This window comes from Heptranchias perlo, unplaced genomic scaffold, assembly GCF_035084215.1.
Source record: "Heptranchias perlo isolate sHepPer1 unplaced genomic scaffold, sHepPer1.hap1 HAP1_SCAFFOLD_73, whole genome shotgun sequence".
Taxonomy (NCBI): Eukaryota; Metazoa; Chordata; class Chondrichthyes; order Hexanchiformes; family Hexanchidae; genus Heptranchias; species Heptranchias perlo.
The window spans coordinates 2,113,599-2,128,084 of NW_027139761.1; the positions used below are offsets into that span (position 1 = coordinate 2,113,599).

The following is a 14,486-nucleotide window of genomic DNA, read 5'->3' on the forward strand; positions in this document are numbered from 1 at the left end:
TAAACGCTTTTGTGATCTTGTAGCGCAATCGAACAGTTCGCGAAACGTTTTTGGTGCTCCAGAAATGCTCAGGTTGTGAGTGCGAACCTCACCGATAAAGGTCGAACTTTTCACTTCAAACATTTTGACCGGAGTTCAAGATACAACTGGTCTGTTCCATGTTGCATCAACTTCTTAGTGTTCCCATCTGGGCAGTTGGGTTCCTCTGGCCTACCGTCTTGCAATAGCAGGTGCCTGTTTACTTGTTCATAGGGGGAGAGGGGCAGCTGATATGACAACGGGGCCGTACGAGATCTTTAAATCAGAAGAACCAAACACACAATTTTTCTTTTCGTTAAGAGGTTATTCATCGGTTGGAAGTTTCGTGTAAGGAAAATTTGGAAGGGAAATTTGCTGCCTGGTGTCAATGTATAACGGAAGAAATTGTTCAGCTCACAGATGTTCATACGGTGAAAGGTCGAGAGGCATTTTCCATCTCCCGTGTGGGACAATTTAGCTTTTGAGCCACTGGGTAAAGTGTTTTTTTAATTGGTGCTCACTAATAACAAGACATGTGGCAGAAAAAAGAATTATAAATCACAAGTTCGGAGTCCATGTTTCTTACGTCATGTTCAACACGTTACTGAGAATTTTATAAATCGGATCTTCACCATGGTTCGACGTCTCCGAGGGATAAGTCAGAGTCCTACCATGGATCTGTATAATAGAAGCTTTTTGAATATAGCGCCTGAGTAGCTCAGTCGGTAGAGCATCAGACTTTTAATGTGGGTAGTGATCTGAGGGTCCATGGTTCAAGTCCCTGCTCAGGCTATAAATTTTGAAACAGCTGGCTTCACAAAGTTCTGCTTTGCATCGGAGCAACAACTGCGGGTCAAACGATGCCTGCGATGTGTTGTCAAAGCTTCCGTGGCATCTTGTTTCCCAGGGATGGGCAGTAATGCTTTGTCTGAAGCGGAATTTTCTGATTTCCACCAGCAACAAGGACATATTTGCATTGGAGGCAGTTCAGAGAAGGTTCACTGGGTTGATTCCGAGTATTGAAGGGTTGTCTTGTGAGGAAAGATTGAACAGTTGGGTTTATACTCATTGGAATTTAGAAGAATGAGAGGAGATCTTATGAAACATACAAGATTCTGAGGGGACTCGATAGGGTAGATGCTGAAAGGATGTTACACCTCATGGAGGAATCTAAAACTATGGGGCATAGTCTCAGAATAAGGGGTCGCCCGTTTAAGACGGAAATGATGAGGAATTTCTTCTCCAAGAGGGTTGTGAATCTTTGGAATTTTTACCTCAAAATGCTGTGGAGGCCGAGTCATTGAGCACATTCAAGGCTGAGTGAGACAAATTTTTTGATCAGTGAGGGAGTTAAAGGATATGGGGAAAGGGCGGGAAAGTGGAGTTGTGGTAAAAATCAGATCAGCCATGATCTCATTAAATGGCGGAGCAGGCTCGAGGGGCCGAATAGCCTAGACCTCCTCCTATCTCTCTTGGTCTGACGTGTGAGTGGAGAGAACGAGGCCGGACAGACGGCCTGAATGTTGTTGCTGTCGTGGCCTCACACAATCCAGGAGCTGGGGAACATCGAACATCGAAAAACTGATGTGTTTGTTGCCGCGGCTGCAATGTTGTTTATGACTGTAGTTATTAACCGAGGCAGCGCTGCAGGATCATTTAATGATCTTTCACAAAACAACTGAAACCAGTCGCAATGTGCAGCTTTGAGAGGGGCTTCCTGTACCGTCAGGGCAGGAAACGGGAGTGAGGGAGAGATACTGTCGGTATATGTGTAGTGCTTGAGTGTGTGTAGAACTGGGCAGAGGAAGGAAACTCTACCGGTTCTGTGAGGCGTTGTATTTTATTCATATCGAAACACAGAGTGAATTCTTCCTTTTTTATATTTAGTGATTCTGAGTGCACTACTTTTTCCACAATATTTCCGTTTGGTTGTGTATCGGGGACTTTTCGCGGGTTAGCTGAACGTGATGACTCCGACACTACGGAAACTCTACCGATGGAGCTGTTATAGGAAAATCGCAGAAGAGAGCTGCCTTCTGCAAATGCTCTCAGTGCGGGAGACGGCTCCGGTTCCCGTTGAGGGAATTAACTTTTACAAAATGATTCACTTTATCAATTACGCAAAACTCATTCGCTCTGTAAAAAAGACGAATGCTTGTTCAAATAGCGATTAATCAACCAGTAACTTCCTGTTTCAGACTGAAGGAAATCCTAACATGTTTTTTTTAAATTCATTCATTCACCAGGCAGAATATTGAAAGCTCAGAGGGGAAGTGAAAAAGGAAATAAGAGGGACAAAGAGAGAGTATGAGAATAGACTGGCGTCCAACATATAAGGGAATTCAAAAGTCTTCTACAGACATGTAAACGTTAAACGGGTAGTATGAGGAGGGGTGTGGCCGATTAGGGACCATAAAGGAGATCTACTCATGGAGGCAGAGGAGATGGCCGAGATCCTAAATGAGGGCAATTAGCGATGGGCAATAAATGGCGGCCTCGCCATCGACGCCCACATCCCATGAACGAATAAAATAAAAGGACTTTGTGCATGTGTTTACCAAGGAAGACGGTACTGCCAGAGACTCACTAAAGGAAGATATAGTTGAATTACTGATGGGCTAAAAAATAATAAAGAGGTATTTGAAATTCCAGCTGCACTTAAATTAGATAATCACCCGGTCCTGGTGGGATGCAACCCAATTTGCTGAGGGAAGTAAGGGTGGAAGTAACGGAGCTTCTGGCCATAATCTTCCAAACATCCATAGATACGGGGGTGGTGCCTGAGAACTGGAGAATTGCAATGTTACACCGTTCTTCAAAAAAGGTTGTAAGGATTAACCCAACAACAATAGCCCGTTCAGTTTGACCTCAGTTGTGGGGAAACTTTTAGAAACGGTAATCCAGGATAGAATTAACAGTCACTTGGACGCGTGTGGATTGATTAGGGAAAGCCGTGTTTAGCTAACCTGATAGAGTTTTTTTGATGACGCAACAGAGAGGGTCGTTGAGGGTAATGCAGTTGATGTGGTGTATATGGACTTTCAAAAGGCGATTGATAAAGTGCCACACGGTAGGCTTATCATTAAGATTGCAGCAAATGGAATAAAGGGGTCAGTCGCAACAGATGCAGAATTGGCTAAGGGACATGAAACAGAGAGTGATGGTGATATTTTTTGGACTGGAGGGAGGTGCACAGTGGTGTTCCCAGCGGTCAGTGCTGGGACCATTGCTTTTCTTGATATAAAGTGATGACTTGGACTTGGGTGTGCAGGGCACAATTTCAAAATTTGGACATGATACAAAACTTGGAAGGGAAATAAACAGTGAGGAGGATGGTCATCGACTTCAAGAGGTTATAGACAGGCTGGTGGCATGGGCCGACAAGTGGCAGATGCAATTTAACGCTAAAAATGCGAAGAGATAAATTTTGCTGGGAAGAATGAGGAGAGGCAATATAAACTAGAGGGCACAACTGTAAAGGGGTACAGGAACAGAGAGATCTGGGGGTTTATGTGCACAAATCGTTGAAGGTGGCAGAGCACGTTGAGAAAATCATTAAAAAAGCAGACGGGATCCTGGGCTTTATATAAAGAGGCATAGAGTACAGAAGTATGGAAGTCATGATCAACTTCAATAAAACACTGGTTCGGCCACAACTGGAGTATTGAGTCCAGTTCTGGGCACCGCACTTTAGGAAAGATGTGAAGGCCTTAGAGAGGGTGCAGAAGAGATTTATTAGAAAGATTCCAGGAATGAGGGACTTTAGTTACGTGGATAGACTGGAGAAGCTGGGATTATTCTCCTTGGAACAGAGGCGGTTGCGAGGAGATTTGATAGAGGTATTCAAAATCATCAAGGGCCGAGACAGAGTCGATAGAGAGAAACTGTTCTCATTGGCGGAAGGTTCAAGAACCAGAGGACATAGATTTAAAGTAATTGGCAAAAGAACCAAAGGTGACATGAGGAAAAACTTTTTTACACAGCGAGTTGTTAGGATCAGTAATGCATCGCCCGAGGATGTGATGGAGGCAGAATCAACCATGGCCTTCAAAAGGGAATTGGATAAGGACATGAAAGGAAAAAAATGCTGCGCTACTGGGAAAGGGCGATGGAGTGGGATTACCTGGATTGCTCTTGATAGAGCCGAATGGCCTCCTCCCATGCTGTAACCTTTCGACAATTTGTATATTTTCATGGGATGTGGGCGTTGCTGGCAAGGCCGGCATTTATTGCCCATCCCTAATGGCCCTTGAGAAGTTGGAGTTGAGCCGCCTTCTTGAACCTCTGCAACACGTGTGCTGAATGTTCTCCCACAGTGCTGTTAGGTAGGGAGTTCCAGGATTTTGATCCAGCGACGATGAAGGAACGGCGATATATTTCCAAGTCGGAATGGTGTGTGACTTGGAGGGGAAAGTGCAGGTGGCCGTGTTACCTAGCGCCTGCTGCCCTTGTCCTTCTAGGTGGTAGAGGTCGTCGGTTTGGGAGGTGCTGTCGAAGAAGCCTTGGCGGGTTGCTGCAGTGCATCCTGTGGATGGTACACACTGCAGCCACGGTGCGCCGGTGCTGAAGGGAGTGAATGTTTAGGGTGGTGCCTGGGGTGCCAATCAAGTGGGATGCTTTGTTCGGGATTGTGCCAAGCTTGTTGACTGATGTTGTAGCTGCACTCATCCAGGCAAGTGAAGGGTATTTCATCACACTCCTGACTTGTGCCTTGTAGATGGTGGAAAGGCTTTGGGTACGCACGAGGTGAGTCACTCGCCGCAGAATACTCAGCCTCTGGCCTGCTCTTATAGCACAATATTTATATGGATGGTCCAGTTAAGTTTGTGGTCCATGGTAACCCCCAGGTTGTTAATGGTGGGAGATTCGGCGATGGTAATGCTGTTGATTGTCAAGAGTATGTGGTTAGACTCTCTCTTGTTGGAGATGGTCATTGCCTGGCACTTGTCTGTCGCGAATGCTACTTGCTATTTATCAGCCCAAGCCTGAATGTTGTCCAGATCTTGCTGCACGCGGGCAGCGTCTACAATGTTCTTTCTTGCACGTGCAGTGAAGTGGACCGCAGTTTTCACTTTTAAACCAATGTTAAGAAAAAAATGTGTCCGAGAAAAACTCGATTTCAGTGGGTGACTCTGGGCCAATGGATATTTCGGTTAAAATTTGTAATTGCCGACTGGCGAGAGGGTGGATTTGGAGCTCCTGTGTGGCTGCATTGCGCTCTATCCCGATCTGTTTGGAGCGACATTCCCCTCACCTCATCACTTGCAGGGACAGTTCGACTCTAAGTTTCATTTCCCTGGCGCTTGGTGAGATTTCAAAAATTGGATCAGACCGTGCCTCGTCCAACCTCGTCACTTACAGGCAGACAGATACAAAGCGGCGACACTGTGCTTCGGTGAGATGAAAGCCGAGTGCGATTTCAGGTTCGAATGCAATGTCGAACAAAACTTATTCAAAGAAAGTGCAGGTCATTGAAGTGCCTTTAAATTCCTGATTGTTTGCACTGAACTTCTTCCCCACGTGCTTGAGATTCACGTGGAGCGATTTGGGCGCTTCTTTTTATTTCCTGCAGAAGTTTCAACTGTAGTTCAAGATCAAAAGTCCTGGGACCACTGTTGTTCACAATTTATTGGTGCTGGGACCAGTGTTGTTCACAATTGATCGGGGCTGGGATCACTGTTCACAATTTATTGGTGCTGGGACCACTGTTGTTCACAATTTATCGGTGCTGGGACCACTGTTGTTCACAATTGATCGGTGCTGGGTTCACTGTTGTTCACAACTAATTAATGTTGGGACCACTGTTGTTCACAATTTATTGGTGCAGGGACCACTGTTGTTCAAAATTTAGTGGTGCTGGGTTCACTGTTGTTCACAATTGGTCGGTGCTGGGATCACCGTTATTCACAAGTTATCGGTGCTGGGACCATTGTTGTTCACAATTGATCGGTGCTTGGATCTCTATTGTTCAAAATTTATCGGTACTGGGGCCGTTGTTGTTCAAAATTTACATTATTGATTTGGACACGGGAATCGGAAGTGCATTTTGAAAATTTACGGACGGCGCCTAATTGGGAGTTCCAGTTAATACAAAGGAAAAATGCGAAAAATACAGGCAATCATTCGTAACCTTACAGCATGGGCGTGTAAATGGAAAATTAATTTAAATATAGCTTAGTGTGAGGTGGTGCATTTTGGTCGGAAGAATAAATGGGCCACATACGGCTTGGATAATAAGAGTCTAAATGGGATAGAGGAGCAAAGGGATCTAAGGACACAGATACACAAATCACTAAAAGTCGCGACATTGGTTGATATGGCCACGTGAAAACAAACTAAACACTGGGGTTCATTTCTAGAGGGATAGAATTGAAAAGCAAAGAAGTTATATTAAACTCGTAGTGAACCTTGGTTGGACAAAACTTGGAGCACTGGGCAAAGTTCGGGTCTCCATATTATAAGAAGGATATAGGGACATTGGGGAAGGTGGAAAAGATTCACAAGGGTGATACCAGAACTGAGAGGAGAGACTTATCAGGAAAGGACGAACAGGCTACGATTTTTTTCTCTGGAAAAGAGAAGGCCGTGGGGTGACCTGATAGAAGTCTTTAAGATAATGAATGGGTTTGATAGGGTCGACATAGAGAAAATGGTTTCACTTGCCTTGTGGGCGAGTCCAAAACTAGAGGTCATAAGTATGAGATAGTCACTAATAAATCCAATAGGGAATTCAGGATCAAATTCTTTACCCAAAGAGTGGTCGGAATGTGGAGCGTGCTACCACAAGGAGTAGTTGAGGCAAATCACATAGATGCATTTAAGGGGAAGGTGGATAAAATCTTGAAGGGTCCAGTCAGAGTAGCTGCTCCCATTGGCAGAAAGGTCAAGAACCAGATGACAAAGATTTAAGGTGATTGTAAAAGAATCAAAGGCGATATGAGGAAAAACGCTTTTGTGCCGCGAGTGGTTAAGATTTGGAATTCACTGCCTGAGTGAGTGCTGGAGGCAGATTCAATCGTGACTTTCAAAGGGGAATTGGATAAGTACGTGAAGGGAAAAACATGAAGGGCTACGGGTAAATAACTAAAACTGCAGAAACCCGAGATCTTCAGATCTTTAGTCTAACGCCCGCCCAACTGAGTGATTTCCGCCTAATGTTTATTGAACTTTGTGTCATTCGTTGGAACAACATATAATCCCGGGTGGAATTGTCCCTTCAGGTCATTCCGCACTTGATGTATAAACATCGCACTCATATATACACACCCTCATTTCATATATGAACATCGCACTCATATATACACACCCACAGTTCATATATGAACATCACACTGAGATATACACACCCTCAGTTCATATTTAAACATTGCACTCACATATACACACCCACATTTCATATAAAAACTCGCTCACTCATATATACACACCCATAATTCATATATAAACATCACACTCGGAAAGACACACCCACAATTAATATATAAACATCTCACTCATATATACACACCCACAATTCATATATAGACATCGCACTGATATCTGCGCTCCCACAGTTTATAAAGGAACAGCGCACTCCGACTACACACCCAGTTAATATCTACCCAAATTCCTGCTTATAGTTCTCACCAAAGTCTGAACACTGAAAGTTTCACTGTTTTCCAGATACTGTCCGTCCTGCTTTGTATTTTCAGCATCGGATTTCCTGCAGACCGGCAAAGGCAGCGCGATATCGGTCCTGGCGGTGAATGCTGCTTCTGCCGGACGCCTCGATGTTCAGGAGGTGGCGGGGATTGGAAAGCTCTTGTGTCACACGAAGTGTCTGAAAGGCCCGGAAACACATGAAGGCCATTTGCGCGGTGGCGACACCTCGTGCTGCAATGTTAGTGTGTCTGACATCAACCGAAAAGGCGGCTTGTTGGAATCACGTTGTGGTAAAAGTTTTTTTTTTACATAACTGAAACTGAACCATTCAAAATGGAATGTTTGTTTTATTTGCTGCTTCACCATAAACAATACCTAATTATAATGTCTGACTCATTCATTCCCCAGTGTCACGGGGAAAATTCCATAAAACCGAGCCAGGTTGGAGTCGAACCTACAATCTTCTGATCCGTAGTCAGACGCGTTATCCATTGCGCCACTGGCCCACCTGATAATTAAAACCTTTTATTTCATTTTTCATTCAGAATCAATCCACACATTGCCACAGCGAGCTGAACGGAGCGAGAGATACAAACGGTTTTGGTGAACACAGCGAAATCGACGCGACAAACAGAAAAGTAAAAAACGGCCAAAAACTCCAACAGACAGTGGAGGGTATCTGACAGGTATCAGTGAGGGGAGGTCGTGAAGTTGCAGCTTGATTTGGCTCCGTGGCGAAGCTGCTCAAAGTGGCCGTTTGGTCGGGGCCTTTTTTGTCTTAAGTCTCCAATGTGATATTTACCCAATTTGTGAATTCAGCAACAAAATAACACTGGGCGGTATTTGTATTAATTCCGGAGCCAACAAGGAAAGGATTCCAGAGCTTCAATGCGGAAATGTTCCTTCACTGTGCAGACGGACCTCTCATACAATGTGTCCGAAACAAGTTTCGAGGATATTGATCCAAAGGCCTGTGTGTACAAACTTCTTTACTTACAACCAGTAACCCATCGCTATTAAAGGTTGCAAAGCGAAACTCGTTTCAAAGTAGTTTTCGCTGCACAGCTTTTGTAAAATTGGTAGAAACTCATTTTGAACACATCTTGGTATTAATGAGAATATCAGGCACAGGATAGTTTTGGTGGAACCGTCTCTTACAATAAGTACAAAGTGCAATCGATTACAAAGTGAAAAGGCCAATTCAATCTCTCAGTCTCTCTCTCTCTCACTTTCTCGGTGAGTGAATGTAAACCAGCAGAAGAAGCGAAAACAAAGAACTGAGCAGTTTTGTTTGTTTCCTTTTCCTTCGGGCGAGTACAGTTAAAGAGAATGATTTATGTTTCCTGCTGAACAAATAACTGGAATGAGCAATGTATCCGGTTCCCATGGTACCCAGTGAAACAACCACGTTTAGATCTCCCATTTACACTGATACCTCCCTTCCTCACTAATTATAGGAAACTTTTGGTAAGGTTCAATCACATTTCAGAAGTCCAGAAGCGCAAAGAAAGGTAGACACCTCATGGTGACGTCACCCACAGGCGAGAGAGGTTTGCAGGTTTACCTGGAGCTTTAAATGTATAAACTCCTTTCAATGTACAAACTCCCCTCAACAACAGTAATTAAATTCCAACTGATCTGAGACTTTGGTTATTTATGGTGATTATAGTTTGTGGAGTTAAACCAGCAGTAAAATCCGTTGTGTGTTGTATACATAGCCGTTCAGTCAACATAAAACATCCGGCCTACCATATGCAATGCCATACAGGGTATGTTGGGTTACGGACAGTTCTGCCAACAGCAGTTGTTCTCTCGGTCACACATCCGGCATCACCTCTCGGTCTCACACTTCAGAGTCACTCCTGAATATAAACACATTTCTGTTTCAGACTTTTACCTGGAGGTCAACAAATCACAAGTCAAGAAGGAGGGAACAAACAAATCAAATATTTAACAACGTTAACAGGTAGAAAATGAACCATAAATAACTGAGGAAAAATTAAGCAAACGGATCAAGATGAACAATTAGCAAAAGGTATCAATTAAAGAAAGGAGATGGGGAACCCATCAAATCGCTCCAAATAGTTTTTGAAAAATCCTTTCGGTTTTCATCTTAGTTTCTCCGTTAAGTTGGGGACGGACATCTAGAAATATTTTCCGTAACATCATAAAGACAATTAGAATGCAAATTTCACAAAGTAATGATTAATCTTACTTATACATGAGCATCATGCTCTGTGTTTGAAATCTGGGATTGTTTTACCATTTTTTAAGTTTAGAGGGCAGTTCTGAATGTATGTTCTACATTTAAACGTAAGCAAATAAAATAAATGCGTAATTTGTTTTTAATGACAGGAAGAGTTGCTCTTCTATGTTACATGTCGAGATTTATTTATTTCTGCAACTGTCATTTGCGAAATGAACGAATGTATTGATTCAATTGCCGGTACGGGTAAGGAAATCCCAACTGTATCATTTCCAGGAAACAGTCAAGCAATTAAATTAGTTTATCAAACCCAAAATACCCGCTGGGATTTGCTGATTGAAATTTTCAATGGAAATCGAGATGGTCACTGAGTATTGGAACAAATATACCCGCTGAGATTTCGGGGTTGTTACTGATTTATTTATATCACTGACTATCCCATTTTGAACTAGGTGATGTTACAAATCTAACGACAAGAGTTTGGGTTGGAGAAGGAATAGACTAAAGTAGCAGATTGAATTTCACTGATACCACAAACATTGCACACTGCAGTCCTTAAAAATTGAGACCTATTTCTATGTTAAACTGGAGAGGGTCTAAATAGAAAGTTACAGAAAAAGCCATTCAATGCATCAAATTGAATTACACTGATTCCACAAACATTGGACAGCACACCCCGTAAACATTGATATATGTTTCTATATAAAACTGGAGAGGGTGTAAATAGAAAGTAACAGAAAAAAAAACAATGATGTTTGAAATATAACTTTGTTATTACTGCACAAACGCTGAACAGCCAATCCCCAAAACACTGTCCCAATTTTGAATCAGTCGCAGAGCCCTGAGCCGGAGTGAAAATGCTGGGACCCAACGTAATTCAAACACGGAGTCTTCGGATCTGGAGTCAGATGCTGCAGTTCTGCCACAGGAAACGTGTGGACCCGGATACATAGGATGGAGATTGGTACCGACCTCCACCGCGCTTCTCGGAGTGCGGGGGACGGAAGCAGCAGCCCGCCACACTTCCTCACCAAAAGCGCAGGAATCCCACTCCTGACAGATTCACTTCTTTAAACGTTGTTTAGATTCGGTGAATTGCGATATAATTCAATCTTTAATTGTCCTCCGCTCCGTCAGTTCAGGATTTTATTTAAACCGATATTTGGAGCTCTGTTTTACAGGGTGCCGGCTGTTTAAGCATTTCTCAGTCCCACTATTCCCATTAATAACAATTTTTGCTGCTAACTTCTGTTTGATGCAAAACACCGGTCCTGTGAAATTGAACAGCGGTTGCACTGAACATTTTTACAATTACTTACCGTGTTGCGGTTTCTGTATTATAGCGGTTAGCACGTTCACCTCACATGCAAAAAGCCCCCATTTAGATCCCGGGCAGATTTTCTTCATTATATTGGAACTTGCTCGATATGTACCTTCAGGGGCGAGTTTCTTCTCCTGTGTTGATAGGCCGACAATCGGCGGTTCCTGTTCAATTTAACAACGGCTGCACCAAACTCCTGGTGTCATACACACTGACCATTTCTAAAATGCAGTCTGAAAAGCGTTTCACATGCAAAACAAATCATTATTAAACTTGTGAGTGTCAGTCGGTAACCACGTTAGCGTCTCTTTCAGTCTGCAACAGAAAATAATAGGTTGGTTAATGGTGTTTACAGAAATATTCATCTTTTCGTCGAGTTTATTTGGTTTCATGTAATTCATTACATAGGTGTGAACGCCGAATCATAACCACGAGCCCACCAGGCACCTGCACAGACAGTTCACCCAATCCGGTTACTTTGATCATCTGCCCTACTGTGCTTGAAAAACAAAAGGATGAACAGCCCTTTTCTGTGAAAATGTGTCTTGATGAAACTAGTATCTGCAATTGATGAACTGGAGCGAATTGCGGTCGAATAGATCTGGAAAATGCGCAACGCAGCCGCACAGGAATTCCAAGTGAACTCAACGTGGAGGAAAAGGAGTGACAGAAGCAGAAGGAGATGCCACGTGAAAGATTTGGACCTGGACCTGCTGCATGAGATTTTAAATGTGTTCAGCCTTTAACTGTAGCTCACAGTGTCAGAACAGTCACTGTTATCATTACCCTTTTAAGTATCTTCTTGCACTGCATCTCCTCAATAGTCCCGGGTTATCACAGCATCGCTTTCTTCAAATCTAATCCAAGTGCGAAAACATACACGATTTCAAACCTCAGCAAAGGTGTGTGAGATTGGAAGGAGAGTGTGAGTGGGGATCATGGAACTGGGGGGCAGTGAGATCATCTCCTGAACAATAAGATATTCCGCAAAGCGAAGAAGCAGGGAGGTGAGACCTTTCCCTGCATGTACAGCGAAGTGTTGTTTATTGTGGTGCTGAAACTAAAAAAAATCTTAAACGGTGCAAAGAGGGAAAACGAGAAAAACTTGTGATTGAAATTAAGGACAACTTTCAAGGTTTTTACACGTATATTAAGAGACAGAAGGGTGACGAAGAGTAATGTGGGCCCCTTAAAGACAGATGGGGGTTATATTGTAATTGAAAATCAGGAAATGGCAGACTTGCTGATACTCACAGAAAGGCATGAGGACAATATACCACAGACAGAGGAAAACTGAAAAAAAATCAAGGGGATTCAGTGTAAGTAAAATAATGGGAATGGAGAAAATAATTAGACTAAAGATAAACAAATCTCCAGGGCATAATGTTTACCACCCGAGGGGATTAAAAGGAATCGGTGAGGACATTGTACATGCTTTAATCATGATCTTTCAAAACTCTCTTGATTCAGGAATTGTTCCACGGATTGAAAAATTTCAAATGTCATTCCATTATATACGAAGGGTAGGAGAGATAACGCAGGAAATTACAGACCTATTAGTCTGACGTCTCTTGTGGGGATGTTACCAGTATCTGTCATTAGGGAAAGAATAACTGAGCACTTGGATAAACATGAATTGATCAGAGAGAGCCAGCATGGATTTGTAAAGTGTAAGGCAAGTCAAACGAAACTCGTTGAACTTTTTGAAGATGTAACTAACGTAATAAATAATGGAGTGTCTATGGGTGTTATGTTTATATTGACTTCCAGAGGCATTCGATAAGGTTTAGCATCAGAGACTGTTGAAAGAAATGAGAACATGTGGAATTCAAAGCAACCCATTGCCATGGGGAGGGAGTTAGTTAGGAGGTAGGAGACAGAGAGTAGGGTTAGTGGTTATGTACACAAATTGGCAGGATTTGATTAGTGGTGTCGCCCAGCGATCTGTACCGGCGAATCATCTTTTTATTATATGTATAAATGAGGGAGATAAAGGAATAGAGAGCCGTATATCCACGTTTGTCGGCGACACCAAGTTAGGTGACACAGTGAGTAGTGTAGATGGGAGCATAAAGTTGTAAAGGGAAATTAACAGATTAGGTGAGTTGATAAAACTGTGATAGATGGAGCTTACATAGAATTACATAGAATGTACATCACAGAAACAGGCAATTCGGCCCAACCAAACTATGCTGGTGTTAATGCTGCAGACGAGCCTCCTCCAACCTCTCTTCATCTAACCCGATGAGCAAACCCGAATATTCCTTTCTCCTCCATGTGTTTATCTAGCTTCCCCGTAAATGTATCCACGCTATTTGTCTTAACTACTCCTTGTGGTAGCGAGTTGCACATTCTAACGACTCTCCGGATAAATATGTTTCTCTTGAATGCGATATTTGATTTATTGATGACTATTATATTCATGGCCCTAAGTTTTGACGTCCCCACTCCCAAAAGTACAAACACCTTATCTACATCTGAACTATCAAACCCTTGAATAATCTTAAAGTCCGATATCAGGTCAACCTCAGCCTTCTATTTTCGATAAAAAAAAGAGCCCCAGACTGTTCAAAGTTTCAATATGGGGAAATGTGAGGCCATCCACTTTGTCCCTAAGCAAGATAAATCAGAGTATTTCCGAAATGGTGAGAAGCTAGGAACTGTAGGTGAGCAGAGATATTTTGGGAAATCAAGAAGAGTTGGCAGACAGGTGCTTAAATAATTAAAATGGCCAATGGAATGTCGGCCTTTATCTCAAGGGAGCAGGAATTCAAACGGGTGGAAGTTATGTTACAATTATATCAACTCTGTTGAGACCAAATTTAGAGTACGGCATTCAGTCCTGGGCACCTGACCCCAGGAAGGATATATTGGCCTTGCAGGAGGTGCAGCGCGAATGACCAGAATGATACCGGGGCTAAAATGGTTACATTATGAGGACAGGTTGCGTGGACAAGGCTTGAATTTCCTTGTGTATGGAAGATTAAGTGGTGATGTAATTCAGATGTTGAAGGTGATTAAATGATCCAATGGTGTGTGAGTTGGTGCTGAATCGGTCCCCTTCAGTGAAGGGAGGGTCGGCAGGCGCCCAGCAGACACGGCTCGGAACAGGACTCGCTTTTCTCAGGCGGCAGCGGCTGGTTTAGAGAGATCGCTCTGTGTGCTGCTGTTATTCCGCCTCCCGCACTCTTGGAGAACCGCGGAGATCGGTCCTCATTTTTCTGTTATGAATCCGGCTCCATCCGTTTACTTTTGACGGGAGTGCGTCTGATCTCAAGTCAGTCAGAAGCGGGTGCAAAT

At 43.1% G+C, this 14,486-nt stretch overlaps 2 non-coding genes across 2 annotated transcripts; one reads left to right on the forward strand and one right to left on the reverse strand.

Annotated features, from left to right (window-relative positions):
• The first annotated feature begins 725 nt into the window (after positions 1–725).
• trnak-uuu (transfer RNA lysine (anticodon UUU)) lies at positions 726–810 on the forward strand. The gene is given in 2 exon segments: positions 726–762; positions 775–810. It is a non-coding gene; the product is annotated as a tRNA-Lys (tRNA).
• Positions 811–8,092: 7,282 nt separating this feature from the next.
• Positions 8,093–8,165, reverse strand: trnar-acg (transfer RNA arginine (anticodon ACG)). The gene has a single exon. It is a non-coding gene; the product is annotated as a tRNA-Arg (tRNA).
• Positions 8,166–14,486: the final 6,321 nt, after the last annotated feature.